The following is a 26,223-nucleotide window of genomic DNA, read 5'->3' on the forward strand; positions in this document are numbered from 1 at the left end:
CAGTACTTTAATGCAAGTGTATGTTGCACTGGGTTCTGCTAATACAAATTGTATCTGGAAAATCTATCCTAGTGATTAAGGGGGTGGTTGTCCTTTTATATAAAAAATGGAAATGATAGGATAAAACTAAGGCAAGTGCAAATATATATGAATACTTTGTAATTCATATAGTTGGTTGTCTGACCTTGGTGGAGAGTCTTAATACGTGGCATGTAGACATAGCTCAAAAATGGCTGTGGAAGTACTTTCTTTTCCCCTGAGGCTAAAAAAATAAAAGTGGCACTACCATTCTTTTTTCATTGGTGTGTATTTTGTGCTTGCACCTGATATGATAAAGCTATACTTGGATTTATATTTACAGGTTACCAACTTCTACTTTGCATATTAAAGGACTGGCATAAGCTGGTTCTGCGTGCTTCACTAGAGCCAGAGCGATGTATGAGCTGCAGACCGGGCCCTCAGCCAAGATTCACTTCACATGTGTATGTCTTTGTGCAAGGGCATGCCTTCATTTCTCAGTGCACATCTTCAAATTTTGTAGGGTTTCTTAACACGGACACAGATGTATTCCACCTAGCTTTAGGTACTTACCTGGAACTGATGCTTCTGCTCCAGTTGGTGGAATTGATGTGAAGAGTGTATTATTTAATATAACTCGCTAACTTTCTTGGATTAATATAGCATTTTATTCTTTCTTGCATTTACTATCTCATATTTTTGCCTTCTGGCTTTGGTCATTTGATTCTGTGATGTTTGACTATGTGAAGGGTGAAAAATCAAAATAAGCTGTTTTTCTCCATGTGTTCTTTCCTCAGTTGTTCTGAGTTTTCCTCAAGGAAAATATCTGCTTTCCCCTTTCTCTGCATTTTAGAGAAAGCAAGGAGGTACAAATCTCTCTTTTTGTGTAAGCCTTTCAGATTCCTGTATTAAATCAGTAGGTGCTCTTCTCTTTGAAATCCATGATTTCTAGACTATTTATTGAAGTGGGACCATTTAGCCTGGCATACCGTATTAAATGATGCAGTGCTGTAGCTTTTTTTTCAGTTTTGCATTGCTGTGTAACGAAGATAATTTAGCATTGTTGACACAGTATATACTTGTGTTTTAGTTGTGTCAATAATATATTTCGATATGTAGAAAGATTCATTAAGAAAGGAATTTTAATAATGCATGGAGAAGGTAGGGGTTCTGCTAATGAACAGACTCCAAAGTAACCAAAACAATAATTTAGCTAGGATCCATTTTAATGTATTTGTAAGTAGGCAAAATGTGAAACAGCTGTTTGGAACTCTAGGAGGATCATATTAAATGGCCTTAATAGCTTTGCACTAATATTATAATTTAGTTATTATGGGGACAGTGGGATTTGGGTTTTGTGCTTTATTTCCTTACTTGACCAATATAGCCTATGTGGCAAGTGTTAGGGGAATAATAAATATACCTTCTACACCCCCAGGTTGTAGAGAGTTTCCTGTGCTTGCACTAGCATTATTATTATTATTATTATTATGAATTGTTAATTCTGTGTCCTAATATGAATGGGGAAAAGAGGGAGAATATTAATTTAATACAAAAGTCCGTGTATTCTCTAATGAGGCTTATGCATCTCATCCCCTTTAGTGCTTTTGAGTAAATACTCTATAATACTTGGAAGTATAGCCCAGGGAGGATTTTAGTTGTGAAGTGCAATTTTCAGCTGAAGTTTGTTTTTCTCTCCCACCGAGAGGCGAAAAAGTCCCTGGTGGAAGTGGTGCTGAGATAAGTTTTAGAAGGACTGAATAAACTGAGGGGATGGAGCGGTACTAGGCCTTCCTGACAACTTATGTCAAACTTGCTTTGCCATATACCTTGTTTCTCAGTCATCGGCATCAACTAAAAACGCGGGGAGAACTGGTCCTAGTTGTGTAGCAGTTTTTATTGTACAGAAATATTCACTGAAAGCTACTACACTTCTTTCACTGTTCAGTCTACTATGTATTAGTTACCGTGGTGAGGATTTATCAGTGGTTATCTGCAGGAGTTTGAAAAGATCACCTTAGTGCCTCCTGCTAGAGCGTAGAATCTCACTGCTGAGTTTTATGGTTGTCACTGACAGGTCACCCGTCTTAGCAGGACGGAAAATAATTGGAAGGTCTAGGTCACTCATCTGTCCAACATATATAGGGGAATCTACATTGAAGTCAGAAAAGCCACATAGAATTACGCATTACGTATTTGCAAAGTCCTGGTATGCACATTCCCACCCTGCTTGCATGCAGGATCTCATATCTAAATCCATGAGTTTTAGTCAAGTTTTGCTGCGTATTTGTGTGTTTCTGTCGTATGAGACCTTGATCGAATGAGATTGTAGTTTTTCTTGGGTAGGTACTCTCGTAATACGTATCTGTGCAAGGCACAGGGAGCCTGAGCACACTCTTGCCTGAGTTAACGTTGTACAAGTAATTAATTTAAGCTGTTCATGATTAAACTCAATTAAAGTGATTTTTGATAATAAATTGTCTAATTACAAAAGTCTGTAAACATCTCAGCTTAGATACTGGCCTAATACTATTTTTGTCCTCCTTACTGTGTTATTGGCAAGGAAATTGCAAGGCAAACGAATGTTACTGTTCCTGGTGACTCCTGGGCTGTTGTTCCTGCGCCCTTTGTGCTTGCCTTACCTGGCAGCTCGATGCGGCAAAGTTTAAATTTCTTATTTTGGCCCAAGACATTTTGCACTTCGGCTCCCATGGAGCTTCTGCTCCTGTTTTCCCTCTAGAGTTCCTTTTATTATCTCTTTGCAATGAAATGTGTGGTGGGTTGGTTGGTTGGTTGGTTGGTTGGTTATTTGCCTGGGGTGATGGATCATGTGCAAGAGGGTCTGACACTGTGTTAAGTACGGGATGCTTACTCCATTCAGGCCACAGAGCACATGAGGCTCCTCAGCTACAATTTCCAGGCTGCACTAAGGCCATATAAAAATATTTCAGTTGCAAGATATTTACCATTTTGACTGAAAACTCATCTGTACAAAGCATAGGCTTCTCATGGGATTTTCTGGTTTAGTGGAGACATGATTTTCAGTGGTTAAATAAATGATGAGGAATTTTTAAACCCATTCCATTTAACATAATGAACTATAGCCCTTTTAGAGCTCTATGCAGACCAAGAGAGGAGAAATGGATGTGAAGAGAAGGTGAGAAAATAAAATGCAGAAGAAAATTGGGAAGGAGGAGAGAATCTGATAGGGAAATCAGGAAGAAAGACCTCTTAGGGGAGAGAGGGAATGGACACTTTGACCATCTCGCCGTATTAGAATGAAATTAGGTTTGTCGGTATATCAGTAAGTGATTAAAAGAACAGAACAAAGAGAAACAAAAGTTGTCTCTGCAGTCATCTTAAAGCAATGTAATTTGAAGTGCAGGAATCCTTAGCAAAAGTCCTTTTAATAATTTCTTTCATAAATAAATGTGCACTTCAATATTGTAAACATAAACTATTAAAAAATGCTTTGGAAATCTTAGCTTTCCACAAATTCTGCAGACTTCCATTTTCATGGGCAGCAGTGCTTTCCTAGTGTTATTTTGTATTTGAAATTTAGATTTTAGAAACGGTCAAATTTTATTCGTATGCTGAAAATATAGTAACATACAAATTTTTACGTTAAAAATAGTCCTGAATTTATTGTTGCTTAGGTTTTTTTACAGGATAGGGAAGCAAGTTGGCATGGAATATGAGTAGTACTTTTTCAGGCTACTCAGTCCTGAGCATTAAATTAGTTGGGGATGTGGAAAACAAGTGTTCTTCTATCTGCTGGCCGAGAGTGGCAGAGGCCCTGGGTTGCCCAGGCAGAGCTCGGCTGGAATTCTTCACACCAAGCCAAGTGTTGCACTTCATCTAAACACACTGCTTTATACTGGGGGAAAGGGACAAGTGTTTTTTTCTTTTAATCTTAAAAATAATCTCCAAGACCCCTACAGGATTGTGTGCCATATTTGCCATTGGGTTTCTTCTATTTTTATTCAAATGCCTTTTGTTTCCTTTCTGTTTCTCTTATTGATCAACGTGAAATACATATCAGCAAAGATATTTCTGCCAGACTTCTGACCTCACCATATCTAAATGAAGTGCCAAGAGGGAAAAGTTTATCTCTCTGCAAAGGAGGTAACAAGCTATCACTGAAAGTACAAGATTGTCATCTAGATCGGTTTGAAATTGAGGAAAAGAGAAATAAACCTTTCTCCATTCTTGTTTGTGTTAGGGTATAGGGCATGAATGGATTAAAAAACCCTCTGAGACAGTAATTTGCAGATATTTCATATTTTGCCTGAGGGTTCTGTTCTGACCCGTGCTTAAAAGAAATAAAGTATAATACAATACCGTGAAAGACTGATGTATCTTTAAGCACCCTGAGGACAAATCTTGTGTTCTTCAGTGATATATTGCTTTGGAGGTTCTCAACTAAGGAGAGATTTGATAAGCCTGCAGATATTTTAGATGAGTTATGACTACTCATGACTAACATGAAATCTGACTCCTGAGTGAAGGATCCTTGGACAGTGGTGCAGTGAAACCTGAGCTTTCTGAAGTTCTACAGATCTTCCGAAAATAGTTCGCTCTTGTTTGGCGGATGATCTGTGTTTAGCTAGTATTTTTGTACTACCGACTCAGACAGATATGGACAGCGTATGGCCCATGTTTATAACTGTAAACTTACATGGTGAACGTACTCTATTTATTCTGGCTATATCCCTAATCCTGGGAGATACACGTAGGGTAGTTTCTTCTCTGAGGTCAATACAGAATAGTAACTCATACTAGATTTTCTTGGCTTAGCACCTGCATTTGTCAAGATTTCAGAAGTTGAGAAGGTTCACCAAGAGACATAACCATCCATATATGTGACAACTGTCAGTGCTTTGATTGTGTCAGCAGTTTGAAGAAAATCATTCTTCAGTTGGAAATGCAGTGAACAGAAAACCTTAGTGCCTCTTCTGATGCACTGTTTTGCAGTTTGGGAGCACTCATGCCTCTGTTGTTTCTTTTTTTTGTTTCTTCATCATATCCTACAAATAGTAGTGAATCCATTTGGTGTTACCCACCTTTGGGTCTGCGGTCAGTAAAAAGTGTCCAGGTTATTCTCATGTTGGGAAATCTGGGAAATAAATCTGTAGGTGTGTATTTGGTACTGACTTGAGAGTTGAAGAGTGTGAAAAAGCATCTTCAGATCTGCTCTCAGATCAGCAGCTGCTGGGTTAAGAAGTTCATACACGCAGGAAACTGATTATTCTGTCACTATCTTTAGGGCTGCTTGCACAAATGCTCTCTGAAAGCACTGCTCTTTTGGGTATACCTGTGGTTGCTTGTGAACATTTTTGTCTCTGCCTGAAAGCACCTGTCCTCTCTCTGTGTATGAGCAAACCTTGATCCTTTCCACCTTATAAATGTAAAATCAAAGTCAGTCTGCAAGATTGTACTATCTCAGACAGAGATCTATGAACCATGTCAAATATTTGCTATTGGACAGGTTTAACTGGATACCTGCATTTTCAATGGTTTTAACAGAGCGTGGACCTGGTGCTGTGTAATGTTTAAACCTGAATAAATAAATAAGTTTATCTAGCAAAATAGAAAAGAGCACAGGAAGGAATTCCTGAGTCGTCACAGACAACCCTATAAAGTAACAGCTTTTGCAACACAGCAGAGCATTAGAGAAAATTGTCTCAAAATAACAAGAGGCACTTGAGTTTAAATTAATATATATTCATATTTCACTGAAAATGAGCATAAATGGCTTCCCTCTTAGGCTAAGAACAAGGCAACTCTTGATTTATGTTTACGTACAAAGCGTAGGACCTGTTGGGGTAATCTGCGTTTGGATGGCCTCCTCTACAGAGAGAGTTCTTCTGCCTCCTTCCCCACCCAGAAAAATGTGTTCTTTTTAATGCTCGCTCCTTCCGTGGTGGCAAGGAACAAAGGGTACTGGCCTTCCCCTCATCCAGCCTCGTCCTTTCCCCTCCACGGCAGGCAGGGAGGTACACGCGGGTGAGGGCAGAATGGATGCTCAGAGTGCAGGACACAGCATGGCTTTTCAGGTTCTGCGGGAGGTCTCTTTGCTGGAGGAGTGCTGGATACTGGAGGTGTATGGGAGCAGGGTGGGATACTGGTGGGCAAGAGGTGCCCAGTCCTTCTTACCACCTGATCAGAGCTTTCTGATCCCCCTTGAAACTAGCTCCTCCTAGCCCCCTACCTTTCAAAAACCTCCATTTTTCTGTCATCCCCTTTCAACCCACTGGAGTTTCGTTACAGCCGCTCCAGGATGGATGCTTTGCCATTGCTGGGAAAGACTCTGTGCCTGTGCTGCTGAGAAACCATGAGTCAGCTTGCTCAAGGGAAGGAGGAGGAGGCGAGGAAATCTCCTTTTATGATGAGTCTTCCCACACTTCCTGCTGTTTCTGTTTTGGGCACACTGGTTCAGAAGCTGTGGGCTGTTTTCTGCCCGGCTTCTGAGCATATGAAAATTGTTCCTTCACCAGGAGGATGCTGGGATCACCTACTTGTCCTGATACTAGGTGTCGGTATCCCACGCCTTTCCCCATCTAGAACAAAAGGGTTGATGTATCATCTCCACTTGAAGCGTAGCGTAGTAGGGGAACTCTGGGACAGGAGAAAACCCTTGCTGAGCTCTGTAGAGTTTCAGAGTCCAGCGATGTTGCAGAGGTTTTCTGAGGCACTCCTTGCTCTGAGAGGCTGTTGTTTAGTCTAATCCTGTGGGATAAATATATTTTCATTAAATTCATAGGGACTCTGGTCCTAACTTAACTAAAGCGTGACTGGACTCACAACACTAACAGTGAAGAAGTTCTTGCAAATAACACACCATCCCTTTGAGTAGTTTATGCAATAAAAACTCCACTTCTGCCTCTGTTTGAAAGGTCAGATTCTGAGGGTGAGCATAACAGTGCTGCAATGATTTGAATATAATATGCATCTGGATAAAAATGATGACAAAAGAGGTAACAAAAGTGCTGTTCAGTTCACTTGCTGGAAACATCTTGCAAATGCTTCATTTCTATTTCATGCTGGAGTTTAGAGCTGCTACAATAGTGACAGGAGGAAAAAAACAGAATTGCTTCAGCTCTGTTCTCCCACCCACGGATGTTCTTTACTGTGGAAAATGAGTCATCAAGAAAATATATTTTTACTTTGCAACAGACATTAGAGAAACATTGATCTGCAGACAAACTGTGTGTCAACTGATTTGCCAGTCAAAAGGTCTGATCCTGCTTCCATCCCCTTACACAGATCTTACTTTCTTCGGAACCGCTGGGTAGTCACAGCAAGAAGTGGCCAACATGAGCTGCCCAGAATTCACAAGCAGCTCAGACGTGGCTCCCACTTTGGCAGTTGTATGACATGGCTGACGTGAGGGGTGTGCCAAGCTGCTGGGCTATCCGAGTCTGTATTTGGAAGAAACTGGGGCAGATCCTCAGCAGAGATTGGTTGTCCCAGGCCCTTTTGCAAGCGCTGCTCCAGCCCACCCCACGGTGGCATGGTGTGTCTGCCAGGACAGGGCTTGCTCGCCGGCTTGGCCCCAGCTGTGTTGGATGTGGCCAGGGAGGTTAGTTGCTTTTGGAGGTAGAGGCTTCGACATACCACAGCTTTACAAGCAGTTTTTGAGACGTTTCCCATCACAGGTGAAAAGTATGTAAGAACTGATTTGTGAGCTAGCCTCTTGGTTTAAGAAAATTATGAGCTGGGATGGAGGGAAGGCTGCTGTTTACCATCTGAGAATTTGGCTGCTAATTTACTTTTACTTTGTATCTTACTTTGGAGTATAAGGCTTCAATATAATGCATAAGAAACATAGGCATTTCATCTGTAGTTTTCAAAGCATTTTGCAGAAGGGGAAGAGGAAGCATGAGGCTCAAAGCCTTGAAAAGGAGTTCATCAGTTGCCAGGTGCAAAGCTCAGACCTCATCCTCATTTGTTTTCACTGGACCATGCTTTTATCAGTATCAGCTGTTCAAAAGCGCTGATGGCTCAGCTGAATGTAAAGCTACAAACCTACAACTACAAACCAGTATTTGTCACCCCAAACTTGTTTTCTGGCAAGCCAATGTGACTTTTGAGTTAATATTTTCTCCTAGTAGAAGTGTAGATCGTTTATTACAGTTTCTACATCATTATTACACCTTTTATTAGATTTGTTAGTATTTACTGTCAGATACCAAGTTTGCACAGGTAGAACATCTGGAAAGCTGTCTATATTGTTCCATGATGACTGATCTTCGGAAGTTTGTAAGCTGTGAGGATTATAGTTAGGATATCCTTAACTGTACTTTGGTGCGTATGTAGTTCTTCCTATTGGGATATCAAATGAGAAGTTGACAATTATTTGTGTAAATCCAGCACAAAGATGGTATCTGCCATGAGTTGCCGACCCTGGTAGCCTGCCAGAGGTGAGGCTGCCACAGCACCATGTCCGCAAGTCCAGCTGGTAGCAAGGTTGAGTATGTATTCCCCGCCCCCCCCCCCCCCAGCCTCCTGTCCTGCTCACCAGCTAGTTCAGCTTGGTGCTTATGAGAGGCCAGCCCATGCTTAGCCAGCGCAGGGCGTGGCCAGACAAGCATACTGACCTGTTGACACAGGACCAGCCTCTTTCATCCCCCTGTCCCTCTGTTTTCCCTTGCTTGTTCCCCCCCAGACCACCTTTGCCCTCCTTTGGTCCTTCCCATCATAAGTCTTGGGCAGTTCCCAAGTGCTCTTCCCGGGCACCTCATAAAGTGTCCCATGCCCCCTGGCAGTAACCCCTCAGTCTGCAATCTGCTGCAGGGAATCTCTCCCATTGACCCCCTGTGTTGGGTGTCAGCCCCAGCCCATGGAGCCGATAAGTTGCCGGGGCAGCCCCAGCTTCCCTGGGGCTCCCTTGCTTGGACCAGGCTATTGGGGTTCCTTCACTGGCTGGGGTGACTGCCTGTGGAGATGATCACCTAACCTGCCAGCAACCTGAGTAAAGTGCTGAGTGCCCCCATTTCCATTACAGCTGTTCAATGCTTCCCACCGTCGGCTCCAGAGAGCTGCGGGCGGCTGCTGGTGGCTTCAGCTGTAGACCTCGTCACAGGCACCCATCATGTGTGAAAGCTGTGGAGATCTCCCTCAGCTGCTGAGTCGTAGTGACTCATCAGGCCGCTTCCGGATGGTTTTGTCTGTCTATTAATAAACTGGCTTGCATTACTTTCATTTGTGCCTAGGCAGAGCTGAACTCCTTGAACCCTTGTGTCTGTTTATTTAGATTAAGTATGATTTGAGTGCAAACTGATTTGGGCAAATTATCTTTTTTCTCCTTTTTTTTCTATATGGCTAGATCTCTTAATGGATCATAAAGCAGCCAGTTCACTTGCATCTCTCATACTGGATGCTCACTTACTGAAACCTCTCCTTGCCTGATCCTCTATGAAGCTTTGTAACTGCACGGAAGCAGTTCTTCCCTATGGAAATGGATGTCGGGGCTCCCATTGGTTTTAGGAGCAGTTCGGTTTAGAAATGTCATTGCTGAGCATTCCCAGTTCATGTCGCTTTCCACATCTTTTCGGTCCCACACATTCTTTGGGTTAAAGCATATCCTCTCCTCGCCCCTCTCTTCCCCTGCCCTCTCCTACCGAAGAAGGGCTGGCATGTTGTTTTCAGTTCTAGCTTAAAGAAAGGAGGTTCATTGGTGCCTGTGGATTTGAAAGAAGAGGGTGTAAAAGGAGAGGCAAACACAAACAACCTTTGACTTAGAATTCTGTTTTTCTGAGGGCGTAAGATCCACCGAGGTCAATGGGGGGATTGCATGACCCTGAAAAGAAGAATAGACTCCTAAATTAAATAGTTTACATGCCTAGACCTCTAGCTGTCTGAACGAGCTGTACCCTTTTTGTTTTCCTTTTCAGATTTAGATTTAGACTGTAGTTTCTGCTTACACAAATACTGTGCTGAAAACAAATAAAGCTCACTGGAAATACATTGTGTAAGTTGTTGATGCCTATGTTTGCCTACTTTATTAGGCACATTTACAGTACACTGCTGCATTTCCATTTCTCTCCTGATCTAATAAACTAAATATAGTATATCAAATGAAATTAGCTTCATTTCACACTTACTCAGTAGTGGATCCAGTGTCCTGCAGGATCTGCTTTTTATTTTTAAAACAAATAAAACAAACAAGATGTAGTTATTTCTCTGTAATTTCATTTCTTTCTAATTACCATTTTGGGAGGCAAGTGGTTTTGATGTTAGAAAGATGTAGCATGCATTACACTGGTGTTCATTAGGTTTGAATGACATGGTGAATTCACAGAAGGTGAGGGACAACAAGTTGTTTAAGAGATTGAATTTGAATTATCGTAATTTCTCATTAAAGCTAGGATTCATTAGTGAAGTATGTCATGCAAGAGCAGTTTTCTTTCTCATATTTCAATGTGATCCGTGTTGCAAAGAATGTTTTCAAAAAACCCAGAGGAAAATCTGTAAGCGGAGGATTTGTTTATCTGTAAATTAAAGTCACTTAACTGGCTCTGTATGATTTTTCTTCCAATTTTGCTTACCAGTTTTCCATAGTGTTGCTGTATCTGTGAGCTCTGTATTGACTTTGCCACTGCTGTAAAGCTCATGGTGATGATAGGATCAGTCCTTTTGGTAGGACTGTGCAAGAGTGCTCATGCTCAGTGAAGTCTTGTATAAATGCATTGTCCTAATTACAAGAGGTATAGCTATACCTCTTATTCCCATTGGAATTACCTCTTGTTCCCATTGCCTCTTACACTACTTACAGGACATAATGTTAGTAAAATTTTCAAGCTTTTAAAAAATCAAACTGATTACTACTCATCTAATTCTATTTGTAGACAGGTTAGCAAATGTGAGGTCAGTAAAATCCCCTTGCTTTGGGAAGCAGTGGCAATTGAATGGTCAACTGCTGTGACTATGTTTGGTGGAAGTTTGGTAAAAAATGTATAGTGGGTGTTCCAAAAGTAAAACTCAAAATCTTTATTTTATTGAAAATGCATAGCAGTTACCTTCATGTAAGCCCTTCTACTTTGTTATTTCAAGAAGGGAAGTGGCAGGGTTTTGCAATTTGCAGAGGAGCAAAGCTGTGTTGTTCATACTAGTTGGAATTTCATTGCACAACATATTCATGGTTGGATATACCTAGCTAAATTAGGCAGGTAGTAGATGTAACATTTTGATTATATATATCTGATGACTTGAAAAAATGTAGCAAAAACTCAGTCAACTCTAAACCTTCTATTGGGATTGAAAATACCTGTATTTGGCAGGAGTCAATTAATGTGAAAGACTCGTATCCTGTGGATAACAATAGTTTTGCCAGCATTGAAGAACTTAAAGAATCATAGAATCGTAGAATCATTAAGGTTAGAAAAGACCTCTGAGATCATCGAGTCCAACTGTCGACCCAACACCACCATGCCCACTAAACCATGTCCCTAAGCGCCTCATCTACTCATCTTTTAAATACCTCCAGGGATGGTGACTCAGCCACTTCCCTGGGCAGCCTCTTCCAATGTTTAACCACTCTTTCAGTAAAGAAATTTTTCCTCATGTCCAAAACTTTATATGAGAAAGGATGGTCTTCCAGCTGGTGGCAGTGATAGAAAAGATCTCTTGTTATCTACCACTGACTATCTGTGTGAGCTGAAACAGTTCAGTGTCATTCCTGGGTGTTTGTTTCCCACCTACGAAACAGGAGGGCTGTCAATGGCTTTCCTACCAAGGCATTGTCCCAGCACTTTTCATGGTGTTTCCACAAGTGCTGGGGCCCAGAGAGAATGCAGTCGAGAACAAGAGCAATAGGTGTGTCCTCTGGTGGTCCACCAATTAGAAGAGTTGGGAGGGGGGGAGCAGAGGCTTATTTCTGTTTCCTTCAACTCAACCAGGGTTTTGCTGCTGAGTAGCATGGCAGGTGAAATAGTCAGTGCTAAATTGTTGTGCAGTGGTGGTTTTTTTTTAAAAAGCTTGAAAATTTGTTTGCTTACATCACTGACCATGTTCTTATTAAATGTTGTTAATTAAAGCTGCTTGATCTGATTGAGTCATTTAGGTCAAATTTAGGTTAGGTTTTTCTTTGAGCACTGAGGGCCCTATCCTGCAAAGTGCTAAGCATCCTCTGCTCCCACAGCCTTCTCAGTAGGAGCTGAGAACACAGCACGCCCTGGGAGGTGGCTGGGTCCTCACAAGGCCAGATCACACAGTGTCTAGCGTAATTTAAAAATATGATGAAGCTCTTCAAATGTGTTTTGATTAATACGTCATGGACTCTCCCACAGTAATAATTTCTGTGCCTTAATATATCACTTAAGTATTTCGTTAAGCAGTAAAATCTTGCTATATTTTTCAGGCCCTCTGTTATATGTGTCCTGGTGTGAAAGGAGACTGCTATTTTTCCTTGTGATTTCTCTGGTGCAAATAAGTGATATGGCTTTACTGTTCCATTTCAGCCCAGGCAGTAATTTCAAACAGTTATCTCACTTCTCTTGGGCTTAATGATGCTATCAGATGATAGGAAGTGAGTGACCTTTCAAGATGGAGTGAACTATAATCACTTTGCCACCGAGCTCCTGGTTTTCTGTTCTGGAGGAGCGGCCTTGCACAGTAGGCCCGTAGCACCCGAGGGGGCTGTGAAAGAAATGGGGGTGTTTATTGATCGAGATGCTCACATGACTCACATCACTGATGCCTCTGATGATAAAGAATTGTGTGAGCAGGTGAGCAGTTTGACCCATGTCTGCTGGTAAGTTTTTCAGGGGAATTTTTCTGAGGAGATTGAAATGCAATGTACCCACCCACTTGGGGCAGTATTACCTGAAGGTTCTTCTTCGTGAACTCTCCTCCCTCAAGAAGAACCCAAGACCCCAGCCCTCAAACTAAAAAAAAAAAAAATCTTCCCAAGTGTTCGTATTTACGTTATTTTGACTCTGCCTACTTTGAACTACTTGCAGTTCAGTTATCCAGTGCTGTGTATGTTTTATGTATCCCTACATGCCTGAGAAGACAGTTTGGATCTTGGTAAAACTGGCCCAGATTTTAAGATGTAGATGTCTGAATCGGATTTTTTAATCTCTATATTTAGGTTCCTCAGTACAATGGCCTCAGTAAACAGGGTGGCAAGCACTTGCAGCTGCATTACTGCTTCCATTGGTGCTTTCTTTGCAGTCTGGGGCACTTGCTGGCTGAACAGTTCTTCAAGTCACTGCAAGTGCATGTAGTGTCAGTGAGACATCAATAAGGAAGGAGTTATTCTTTGGTGTTTGATCCTTTTTTCTTTCATTCTACAGGTTAATTGTTTTTGTTCTCTTTATACCATCTCATTTTTCTTTACGTTAGTCTTCATAGCTCTGTCTTTATTAAAGGCTCTGAGAAGATCTTCAGATTAAGAGCTCTGTCTTGGTGAAAGACTAACTGGTTTTAATCTCACATTAGCAGAAGACTGAAGTTTTCTGGCCATGTTTACTTTCATTCTCTAGACCTACTGGAAATACTTAATAATAGAATGTCTGATTACAAAACTTACTGCTTCCAGGTCGTTTCCCATTGTCAGGATGCTTTCCAAATTTTGGTAATTATTTTGGTGGCTGAATGTGCTAAACTGTACAGACAGCAAGGAGTGAGGAAGGGATGAAGGGAGTACACAATCTCTGAGATTTTTTTATGGCAGATTTGCTGGTGAAGAAGCTGAGACAAGGGTAAACCTTTATTTTTTTCTAAGTCAGTGAGAGTTTTGTCTATTGAATTTCATGGGGCCAGGATTTTGTCGTGTGTTTTGAAAAGTATGTACCGGTTTTGAGTACCTTAGCGTGAGTCTTATTTTACCAGTTTCTCAAAGGTGTTTACATGCTGGCCTCATAAAAGGTGCTTAGGTAGCTGAATCCCTTTTAAGATACCTGAATTTCTATAGAAAGCCAGGATAAAATGGACATTTTTATACCTTTGTGAGTACAATGAATTATCTAAAATGGTGGATGTGTACTGATGGGATTTTCACAGGAATATAAACAGTTTAGGTGTCTCACTGCCATTTCTGCACAATTATTGTTGCCTAATTATTTTTTAAATCTGGACTATAAGGCCTTATTTTTCAACACTGCTGATGGTTCCTGCTGATTTCCGTTGGAGATGTAGAGGTTCAGCACACATGAAAGGTAAATCAGTGTCTAGAAACCTTTGTAGTTACTGATCGCCTTTTGAAAATGCGTGCATTGCTGGGAGGCTTATAGCAAGTCACTGTAGCACAGCTGGGAATAGAACTACCTCTGCCTTTCCAAGAATACAGGGGCTACCTAAGCCAGTGCTTCATCTGACATGTAATTAGTTTTTTGAGAAGACAGGGATCTAATTAAGACTAGTGGAGGGATTTTTTAATTGTATCTTTACAAATTAAAATGGTATTCAAAATCTAACTACATGTTGGGGTAGGGTACTAAAATTATCTTTTGTTATTTGTTCTATAGCTTGCTTAGCATTTTCTGTAGGAATGTCTGCCAGACTATATTCAGGCATGGTTGTTTGGGTGTAGTATGAAATTAATATTCTGTGAGCCATCATGCAGCTAGAAGCATTCTTCGGCCCAAGAACAGCCCATGTATTTAGAAATTGTTCCTTATTAGATGGGCTGTTACTAAATATGCCTAAAAGCAAAAAAAATATAGCGCAGTATGCTTTCTATTGCATTCTGTCATGAAGTCAGTGTGTGATACTCAGGAACACCTAAAATTCATGAGATGTTGGTGGAAGAACTGTTTCAGATCTTAGCCAATGCTGCCACTTCAAATGCATAAAAAGCGCTTGAACTGAATTTCCCTGCTGCTATTATGCTGCACACTATTGAAATACAGTACAAGGGTATGCTTTGATTTTTTTTCCATGAGTCACATTGAGAGTCATCAATGTCGTATTCAACCTACAACTTTGTTCTCCAAGCTACTAGTGAGAAAGGCAAGTAACATTTTACTCATTCATAACTCACTGAAACTAGCAATGGGAAACATATTTGTTAGTAACCTTGCCAATGCAAAATTTTTCCATTAATTTTACTTAAGCTCCTTTTCCATCCTGACTTTAAATGGCTATGTGATTAGCCCTCTAACCCTTCCCTGGGAGACTAATTCACTGTTTAATGGGGTTCTCCATTTCTGATTTTCAGCCAAGTTATACTTTTTCCTCTAATTTCACCTGAATATGGCTTGCCATTTTCCCTTGGGCCATTGTGTAAATATGATATCCATCTTCATGTTTGCACTCTGGAAAACATGTCTCAGCAGTTATCATGTTTCCTACCATACTTGCTCATTGATTTGCCATGCTCTGTATACCTAGCTGTCTGAAGCCATTTAAATTTTTTGCTTGCCGGCCTGTTCTGCCAGATTGGTGATTGTTTCTTGATGATTCCTGTACTCCCGTGAATTACTGACATCTTTCTAACGCTAAGGACACCCAGGACTGAATGTTGTATTTGAAGTGTACCTATGCCCTCAGACTGAAACTGTCATATCTGAAAAGAAAGGAAAAAAAAAGGTCATCTTTTCTTGTTGTCATTTCATACTGAATTTTCCATTTTATTTGCTGTTCATGAGTGCATGCTGTTCATGACTGTGGTGTAGTGACAGAGATGTTACAGGTATCCCAGTGAGGCTCCAGGGATGAGAGTTTGACCCGCTTTTGTGCTTCATGTTGTCCCTTGCACCACTGTAATTCTTGGGTCTTTTGGGCTGAGGAGGCAAAGCCCTCTGGCATTGCAGCTAGCCGCGTAGCACCTCCTTTTGTGTCTCTAACCACAGAAAACGGTGTGGGTTTGACCATGTTAGTGTAATGGGACATCAGGATGAGCCAACCCCTCAGGCACGCAATCAATCCTTGCAGCTGTGTGCCGTAAGTCGGGAACAGCGATTGTCGCCTTGGATTAAAATGTGTGCAGGATATGGGTCTGTGGTGTATCATAATCTAGCAATTTTCAGAGGTACTGGACACTGCCTTACTAACTTGACCAGGAGACTGTGTACCTGTAAGCAATAGATAAATAACTGGCTGTAGGTATGCCAGTGGTCCTGAATTATGTGAATGCATTATATCGGCATGAATAAACTCAGTTGGGCAAGGTAACAGCTATTGAAAATCTTGCCCTAGGGGATTTTGTTATGTTGAATGTGTGCAAGAATATGCACTTTCAGTTTAGAATATTCCTAAAAGCTATAGTTTGACATTCAAATTCTGTATTTGGAAGTTATATATTGAGTTTGTACTGAGGTTAATGGAAGCTGTATGTATGGAACTTACAGAAAAAAATAGGTTTAGTCCATAAATACAGTATTTCAGCTATACCAAGAAGTGTTGGGGACTTTATTGGGGGTGGGGGGGAGGGAAAAAATTGAATTATCTTTGAGATATCTCAAAGAACTGAAGAGAAAGAGTATTTAAATTTGTTACTTTTTCCCTGCACAGCAATGGCTGGGGCACACCTCATTAGATAAACAAGCAAAATGCCGACTAATTAATGAGTGTGTAGAGTGTCCTAAGAAGGATGCCTAGGACTTTTCTCCATTGCTGAACACTACATGTAAAGGAAAAGAGCCATTCCACTTGCTAGGGACACAATGAAGTTAAACAGTGAATGTCTCCAGGGATTTATATGGGCTTTATTTTTGTTTTTAATGATTGGTAAGATGCTGGAATTATCTGCTAAAATGATCGGGTAAAACTTTCTATGACAAGATGCTCTCTTCTGTTGCTTGGATCACTGTAACTGTTCAGTTTGCAGTTTGCCTTGTGTCTCTGCCTTGGGCTCATGGTTGCTTCTTTTTGTGTCCTTTTATTTTTGTTTTGAAAGATCATAACACAGAGTCTTCGTACAGGGGTTGGGCAAGAGGTTTCTGTTCAATTGGTCTGAATTGAAAACTGAGTTACTAGAATTACAGCCGCAAAAGCCTCAGAACAGCCTTCCAATAGGAACAATGTGGACCTTTAAAACCTCATGGCTTTAAGATAACTCTTAGCTGGCTCCAAAAAGAGCATATCATGGTTGCTTCTAACAGTAATGCTCCAAAACGAAAAGAAAGAAGCTGAAGAGAGGAAAAACTTTCTTCCTTAAATAAAAAAACAGAGAAACTATAGAAAACACACAGTGGAAGAAGATGGGCCCAACCCTGAAAATAAGGTGCTCGAAGGCTATGATCATATATGCTGCTCTGGCTGCAGCTGAGCTGGGTTGCGAGGTTACTGTCCTGAGTTTGTTTTGCACTCTGTGTCCTGGGGAAGACTGAAATTGGATGAAGAGCTAATGAGGAGGATGGAAGGAGAATTCAAACCAGTGGGATCAGTGGAGAGAAGGAAGAACACAGAAGAGAGGTTTAAAGAGTATCTGTGTCGAGGGGAGGGAGCTGGACCTGGTCAGACAGTCGCCAAGAAGAGGCGGCTGTTGTAGTTCCAGGTGAAATGGTCTGATTCTGGTATAGTCTGATTGTGGACAAACCTGGCTTTGCACACATAGCCATATTTTGATGTGACTCTTTCTAGAATGACACACAGCACGCACTTCCCCCCCCCACCCCCCAAGCGTCCTTGATTTGCTTATTTCATAAGTGCTATTTTTAGGAGTGCCCTCATGTTTGTTGGAGTGATGATTAATCCTGTAGACTTTGGTGCAATTACTAGAAGTTGCTGTGCCTTTTTCATTGGATGCTTTGCAAAAGGGAAATGGTTGAGCTGCAGTCTTCTGTATCCCCTTTATTTGAATAACATGCTAAATCAAGTGGGGCTTTATGAATAACGTTCACCACATGATTCAGATGCACTTTAGTTGCGTGAAAGGACCAGTAGCGCAATTATTCTTAGTGACAAATGCAAACATAAAATAACTTTGACTCAGCACTTCTGTTCCTCCAGGTTATGTCAAGAAGTGAAAGCAGTGCCATTTTTGACGCATTGACACTGCTCATTTCTCTTTGGAAGAGTTCTAATTTGTCATCAATAGATGTGCCTGGGACTTTTCATGTGTCATCACACATGTGCATTCTCCAACATCCAGAGGAAAAGATTACTCAGAGTCACTTGTTATTCTTTTCTGTATAATTGCTGGTGCACCATGGGGAGTTTTGATGTGTAGTGAAAGGAGCGTGTGCACAAATTTCAATTCTTTGCAAGTACCTGGCTCTATCTAGCAGCAAAAAATAGCTGTGACTGATGCTGGGTCATCAGTTATTGGATCACAAGGGATACGGAAACTCGTGGAACTAATGTGTTTCAGAAGGAGATTTAAGGTGGCCTGTATATCTGAAAACTAATTGCTGAGATGCAGGCACGCACATTCAAAACATTTTAAAGGGTATTTCAAAAGCTGTTTAGAAATCAGTGAAGCTTGTTTTAATTACAAATCCAGAAATTAGCATGGATGTGAAATGGTTCACAGACCAGTTGTATAGCGAGCTGCAAATACAAAAAAAAAAGAAAAAAAAAATGCTCACCAAAATTTGCACCCTTTGGAGTACATCTTGAAATTTTTAGCAAAGCAATTAAGTACTTGTTTCTAGAAATACCAGGAGTGTGGTAGGGGCCAGAAGTCTTGTATTTTTTATGCAACTTGTCTGTAATCTTCTTTGTCAAGTACTAAAGTCTCCCTTGGACTTCAGTGGATTTAATTCAAGTTCTAAATTCTGTAAAGGAAAAGAAAATTAATTTTAATATAGTGAGATTATTCTTGCTGCCCTTGATTAACAGTTACTTTTTCCATAGCTGCGTTAATATATGCATGAAAACGTAGGTCCACTTTCTTTCAATTTTTGTTTTATTTGTGGAGACTTCTAATTCTCTTTTCCAGAAGATAATAAGGTTGTTTTTCAGTAATTGTTATTTTATTTAATGACATCAGGTTTTATTTCACTGCTTAAAAAAAAGTACAAGTCCTGTGCTTCAATAGTTACTTCAGTGTATGAAAGAGCAAAAAGTCTGTACATGATTTTAAAAAGTCTTATGCAAACTCTTCTTTTCAGAACCATGTCATGTGGTGTGCTATCTTCCATATTTCTAACTCGTGTGATTCTAACTACTGTTTGTCTGTCTGTTTGCAGATGCACGTCACTGTGGTTAGTGTTCTACGCAAGTGGAACTTTTTTCAGTTCCATTTATGTTTTTTGTCACATTAGTAGGACTGTATTGTAAACATGTCATGAATGAATGGAATGCAGTACTTGCTGATTTGTATTGGCTAATAGTATTTACTTCACTCATTAATGTGATTTGCAATACAGTAAAATGTGTATCATTATAAATGCTCACTTATAAATACATTTTTAAAGTCTCCATATTTTTTACTAAAGACATTGTGAATGCTAGCAATAGTTGATTACAAAATTTACCTGATAAGAAAATTCAGAATGCTGCCATAGTTTTATGTATATTTCTGAATATGAGCTTCAGTCCTCAGCTGATGCGTGCTGTGTGGGATGGAATCTTTCAAAAGCTCCAGAGTGGAAGAGCAAGATTATTTTTCCTGTAGTGTAATTGCATTGTTTTTTAAGAGCTCCATTGAAAGGTAATGAAGTGTTTCATAGCACAGTAGTCATACATACCAAGTGATAAAGTATTTTGCTAATTCACTTTTTCATAAATTGTCAAAAAAACTAACATTTATCATTCACTCGTGGTTGTGGCAGGGGGGGGGGGAAAGGAGAGTTTGCATTAAGTTTCTTTGTCCTAGCTGTAAGTAACACAGTAGTAATTTTTGCTTATTTTTCAATTCCTTTTATAGCTATTTTGTTTGTTCTGTTTTCAACGTAGAACAAAATGGTTGTCTCCAGGCTGTGACGTTGGAAGGCTTGTTTTCTGGCGGTGTCCATTAAGCAGAAGAGATCTTTTTGCCATAGAAAATTGCTGCTTATGGCTGCTGGGTCTCTTCTGCTGTTATTTGCATGCATGTCATCTTCGTACAAATTGGAAGAAAGGCTTGACTTTGAAGCTTTTTGCAGTGTGTTTAACTATTAGTTTTGAATTGTAAGTCTCTTCGGAGAATTTCCTAATTTGAATAAGGTCAACTACAAAAAAAAAAAAGAAAAAGATTAATGGATTTTTTTTTCTTGTTAAGTATTCAAAATTTTTTGTGTAAATAGCCTACCTAGTTTTTCAGCTGGCCAATACCTAAATGCCTTCATCTCCTACCACTTCTCAAGGCACTTGTTCAAAGGTCAGATATTTCAGGAATGCAATTTCAAAGTTTTGTTTGGATGGGATCCCACAGCACATCTTCTGAAAGTCATAATTTCCACCCTGTATTTGTGATATGATTTATTGCCAAGCTATTAGGTTTCAGACTGTATCTCAGACCAGTTACTAGAAAAGAGAGTGGCCTATGTTCATGGTGGAATCCTTTTGGAACTAATTCTCTTTCATTTGAGGAAAAAGGCTGGGCAGAATTAAAATAGTATGAAGGGTCTGGCTTCAGGATCCAATGGTGGTCTTGTTGAAGAAGAGGAGGCTAAAGGCTGTGAAAGTAATAGGAAGAATTTGGAAGCATTTTCAAAGATAAGGAAACAAAGGAATGAAGACAGGAGTGGGGATATTTTCTGTATAATTAGTGGACATTCATGAAATGTTCTACTGTGGCATGTTATGTGTAGATACTGAAGATGAGTAGTAATTTTGAGAGTTGATAGCTAGAAATTGGTAAAACCAGTTTCAGTTGCATCTGTTCAACTGGACCTTATTCTTATTCCTTCTTACTGCCTCACCTAGAAGAGAGTAAAAACATCATCTGTATCATGCTGTGCTTTCAGAAATACTATACAGGTCATTAAAAAGGCCCTTTGGCCCAAGGTTTTCACCAGTATAATTTTATTTTTCTTACCAAGGTTTCACTAATCTTTTCTTCAGTTCACCAACTTGTTCAGAAGTTGACCCTGGCATATAATCAATACCATAGTAGCATTTAATCTTACATATTTGTCCATAGCTTACTTTGCTGAGTCTTAGTATTTTTCTTCAGGTATAAAGTTTTGTGCATCCTATTAGCCTATTCCATTACTTCACTGATGAGCTAGATCTGGGATTTTGGATATCATAAACAAAAAATAATCTCTTCTGAATTCTGTAGCTCCAGATGCATTAAGATTAAGAAAGTCCTATTTACTCCTTTCTTATATCTTCTTATAGATTTGGCATTAGACTACCACAAGATTCCACGTGACAAAAAATCTTGTTTCCTTTCTTCAGCAAGTTTGCAAGCTACAACATTAGCACATGGAGCTTTGGCTCTAGTAGAGACAGCTAAAACTGGAATAGAAACTAGATCACAATTTCCACACTTAATAAGGCAGTAAGTCAGCTGTTGCCATGGGACAGAGCTGGTTGAATTGTCATAACTGTTCCATAGGCATAAATCTTAGACTTGCGCCAGATGCTTCATGCTGTTCCTGCAGTCCAAAACAGCTGGAAATTCAGCTTAAAGGATTTCTTTTCTAGAGAGAAACTACAGGTGGCATAGAGTTGAGATAATGTGAATTTGATGGGAAGAGACATCATACACTCCAGCTCCAGCATCACTGTTGTGGCTTCACGATACACATCTGACCCTGGGGTTTGTACCATGATAGGTAAAAACTGCAGTTCAAGGCACAGGAAACAATCTTACAAATTGATGTAAAGAAGTGAAGCTGGTTCTTTCCCTTTTTATGAATGTGCTTTGCCATAGTAACTTTTGCTTTGCTGCCTTTTTCAGTTTTCATGGATTTTTTTCTTTGCCCCGGAGCTTCAATTTCGGGGTAGTATTTTGCCTGGTAGTATAATCAGTTTGGACTCTGGACTCCTTTTTAACTAGCTTTTAGAAATGATAGTAATATCAAATGCAGATGAATCTGCTTGTTCTGTATCAAATTGGGACAGATTTATCTGAAAAATAGCAATTATGTGGTGGATCCCCATCTAGCTGATGAATCAGTTCTCAAATGCAGATGGACCTTTGCAGGATAATCTTTCCGAAGAAGGAATAGCTACGGTTAAAACACATTGGAAAACGCTTGCAAGGAATCCCCTGTGAGTAGAATTGTTACTAAGCTAAGGCGGTGGATCTACATGTTAATATTATTTCAAGCAATAAGAAGTTTACATTAAAAACTCATAAGCAGTGAAACATGACAGCTCTCACTAATTTCTCATATGGTGCTTTACTGTTTGTAAATAACAAAAATTTTACTAGGCCATTTCAGGTTTGAGGCTTGTTCTGAGCTTAAGGGTCAAGAAATATGTACCGTATGTAGTAAGCCTTCCGCAGAGGGTCTAAGCTGAATAAAACAGAAATAACACCATCACTGAGGCTTTGTTTACACCCAAGAGTTTAACTATGTTCATGTAGCTAAAGCAATATAACTGAATGAGCAAGGATGATGGTTGGCTGGTTAGAATCTGTTTATGGGAATGGAAGTAAATTATAGTGCTATAAGCTGTATTTATAGCAATATAACCAATAGGGTTGTACAGAGGAACTACATTGCTAGAAGGAAAAATCACATCCCTCACTGGAATAATCATGTTGTACTTCTATGTGGGGGCCAGGCCTAAATTAATTGCAGTTGCATTTCTGAGTACTTAAACCAGAAAGCTGCTTCAGTAAAGGCTTTCTTTGGCTCTGAGAGGATTTAACACCGAGAGGCATTGAACATCTGCATCTTCACTGAAGTCTGTGCTGTTTAAGGTGCTGTAAGCCATCACAGCCCTGTGTTTCTGTATTGGCTCTAAATCTCATCGAAGTCAGCAGGAAAATGCTTGGGTGGCTGCAGGACAGGAGCCTCTTAAAAGACCTTTGTTAGCCTGGTATATCTTGTTTTCTGACAAACCAGGTGCACAGTCAGTAGGAAGCAGTTTATCCTGAGTGCAGAAAAATGTGCCAAAGTGTGATCCTATGTGACAATCACAGGGGCAAGCTGGGACATAAACCAAGTTTTGTTCTGTTCAGTAGTTTTATTTCTGCTTTTTGCTTCCATAGTCTGCACATAACATAAGATTACAAGCCTAAGCAAAGCACCACCACCTCTCTCTGGGGGCTCAAACAAGCCATTGAGTCTCCCCAAATATGAGTTTAAATACGTGTGAGAGGAATGGGCCATCTAAAGGGCTGTTCCCACAAGAGCTTTCTCTGGCATAATACTTCACTACTACTTCTCAGAATACACTGATCTGAGGACGCTGAAGAGAGGGCAGCACAGAGATGCCAACATGTGCTGAAGATGTGAATTTAGATGGAAAGAAGACAATTAGGCATTCCCTTTTTTTTGGGGGGGAAGGGGGTGGAACTAATAATGTAAAGAGTTTCAGATTAAACACACCCAGCATAATAAACTGATCGTTCTGCTGAGTTGAGGACTAAACTAAGTTTGTTCAGTTCCTAAGTTGAGTCAGTGGTGTTTCTAATAAAAACTAGTGGTTTATTTTAATTGGAAGTAAATATCCCATTTTCAGGCGTTTCATTCTTTAATCTTTGGTTCACATCTCCTTTAAACACTTTCCTCCGAAGTGGCAGCTCAAGCTCATCAGATTCCATTACTATTTCCAACATACTACCATTGAATTTTGGTTTGGCAGATAGATTTTCTATTAATGCTTTTCAGATGGAGGTGACTTCAGATTTTGGTGGCAAATTTTTTTCTGTAAGGGGACTTTTTATTACTGGGATCACAGAATAATTTTACTTTACATGATTTTTGCCTTTCCTTTCTCCTCTCTGATAATATTCATCTTAGGAGTGAGACCACTGCTGGATTCAGTGGGCTCTGGGTCAGACCCTGAATTTGCTTACAGTCATTACAGGATCTGGTTTGAGACTTTCTAACCTGCATCTTCATGACCCTCTTCATTTTAGTTCCATCTCACAAGACCTACAGTATATTTTTTTCTTATTAAGTTTCCATTTAACATTGCCACAGCTGCTGCTGCCATAGAAGAAGGAAGAGAAACACCCTTTCATAGGGTTTCTGCACATACACACATAGAGTAATTATGTGGGGGGACGACCTGTGCAGACTACCTGGTCCACCTCCCACTCAAAGCAGAAGTTAACTTCAAAGTCAAGTCCAACTTCAAAGTTAGATTAGTTTTCTGAGGGCCTTACCCAGCTGAGTTTTGAATATCTGCAGTGATGGAAATTCTGTAACTTCTTCAGCCCCTGTTCTTGTTCTCAATTTGAAGAACTCTTTTTTTATACATACATGGAATTTCCCTGCTTTGCTGCAGTTTTTAAATTGGATTGAGATTTTTTTTAAATTAGAATATGGAGTGAGTTCTAGAAGGATTTTTCTTCTCTTGGAATAAAAGTCCACACTTGAAGATAATCCTATATAACAATAGTCAAACAAACCCATACACAGCAATTTTGGAGGCAGCAAAGAGGTGTGGCAAGCAGCCAGTCTAAAAGATAAATACTGAAGTACCTCTTTCAGTAGTAGAAAGAAGTAGTCATGGTTACAAACACAACGTCTAGAAGATGGGTTTTGGTAAGAACAGGCCCTTAGTGAACTTCTTGGGGGTTTTTTTGGTGTTGCCTTTTTTTTTTTGCACCACAGGGCAAAATTCTCCACACATGACTGCACTGTGATACAACATTTCCTTATTTTGGAATATTTCCCTATTTAAAATAATGAAATTTTATGCCATGACAGGTTAATAAGGTTTAAATACCCCAGTCTTTAGGGACAATGCTCCAAGATGAGGGAATACAGATGCTGCCTATTCCAAATGTCTGAAAAATAATTAAAAGACAAAAATCACAAAATGTTAATTTACAGAGTGATGGGATTTAATTCTGGCTTGACTGAGGCCATCAAGAGTTGTGTGGCTAAATCTGTTGTCAGCTGTAATAAACACTCTTTCTGCTTCAATTTATGTGAACATTTGCAGCTGTTGAAGAAACAGGCATCTTTGCCTCTTAGTGAAACAATACATAAAATGAATTACGCTAGAATAGATGATGTGCAAAAACGGGTGACAGAGCTGTGCGGTAATAGATTGACTTATGGAAGAAAGCGTGAGGGACCTACTTTTTTGTATTGATTGCCTCCTACAGTCATTGGATTGTGAAAGTGGAGCTCATTTAATGGAAGTCCTTGAGAGCGAAAAAGAAAAAAATCATATGTGGTTTTATTTTCTAGTCTACATGGAAGTGGTATTCATGTAATTTAGAAGGATCCACTGAATCAATTTTCAGCAACGTACAACACATACCAAAATTTATTAAGAGGACTGTGCCATCCTGCTTTTGTCTGTCTGCTTAATTCATTACAGACATGAACACACGCCATGTATTATTTAAATGTGTAAGTTGACGCATACAATTTATAAGATTTAGATGTGGAAAGAACATTAATTATACAACAGAAAGCTTTCAGCATGCTTCAGAGTTGAATGTTCTTAATGCAAAATGAAGATGCACATTAACCTTAAAAAATATCAAAAGGACTTGGTGGGTAGTTGGATAACTGAGCAGACCGTCATGCCCGTTTGTCCTGCTCTCAGCAGTGAACTTAGTGAAGATCTCGCTGGGTAGTACGGAAAGCACATGTGGGCTGAGCTGGAGGACCAGGACGGTGTGTTTGTATGACTGTTTTCTGATGAATCAGATTCAGATAATCCATGTAGTGAAGCTACTCTTTACTGTGACCGTGGCTCTTTCAAATTTGATTTGAACTCAGCTTGACAAAGAGGTACAGGTATCAAATGAAATAGCCACAACTGTTAAAAATACGGGGTTTTGATGAGAGGAAGGAGGCCAAGCCACCCAGAGCCTTTGCTGACACTAACAGGAACGTACAGAAGTGCCCCAGCCAGTAAGAAAGGTTTCCTACTGAGTCTTGAGTCAACCCCAGAAACCAGATGCAGGGAAAACTGGCCTTTTCTAGTTCTGGTGTTCAAAGAGCAACTTTTTTTTTTTTTAAGCATAAGTACAGATATTGTGAAATGTTACTCTAAAGTGAATATAATACAGTATTGATATTCTTTTTAAGAAGGTTGAAATCGGGATGTACCAGTTTAGCAAAGGAAGCTTTCAAAATGGGCATGACGCTTTTTTTCTTTTAGCTGAGCACTTCAAAAGCCACCAAAATAGCTGTTACCTTCTGTCCTGGAAACTGTCAGGAACCTATAAATAAACATAAAATAATGCAGGAGCAGGAAAAAATGTTATGCCAGCAGTTAATGTTGTTGTTATTAATTCTG

General features: G+C 39.9%; 1 protein-coding gene across 1 annotated transcript in view; it reads left to right on the plus strand.

The window, feature by feature from the left end:
* Positions 1–26,223, plus strand: part of PARP8 (poly(ADP-ribose) polymerase family member 8) — a 114,673-nt gene that overhangs the window by 26,052 nt on the left and 62,398 nt on the right. The window lies entirely within an intron of this gene.

Source organism: Aptenodytes forsteri, unplaced genomic scaffold (assembly GCF_000699145.1).
Source record: "Aptenodytes forsteri isolate BGI_AS27 unplaced genomic scaffold, ASM69914v1 Scaffold359, whole genome shotgun sequence".
In the NCBI taxonomy this organism is placed as follows: domain Eukaryota; kingdom Metazoa; phylum Chordata; class Aves; order Sphenisciformes; family Spheniscidae; genus Aptenodytes; species Aptenodytes forsteri.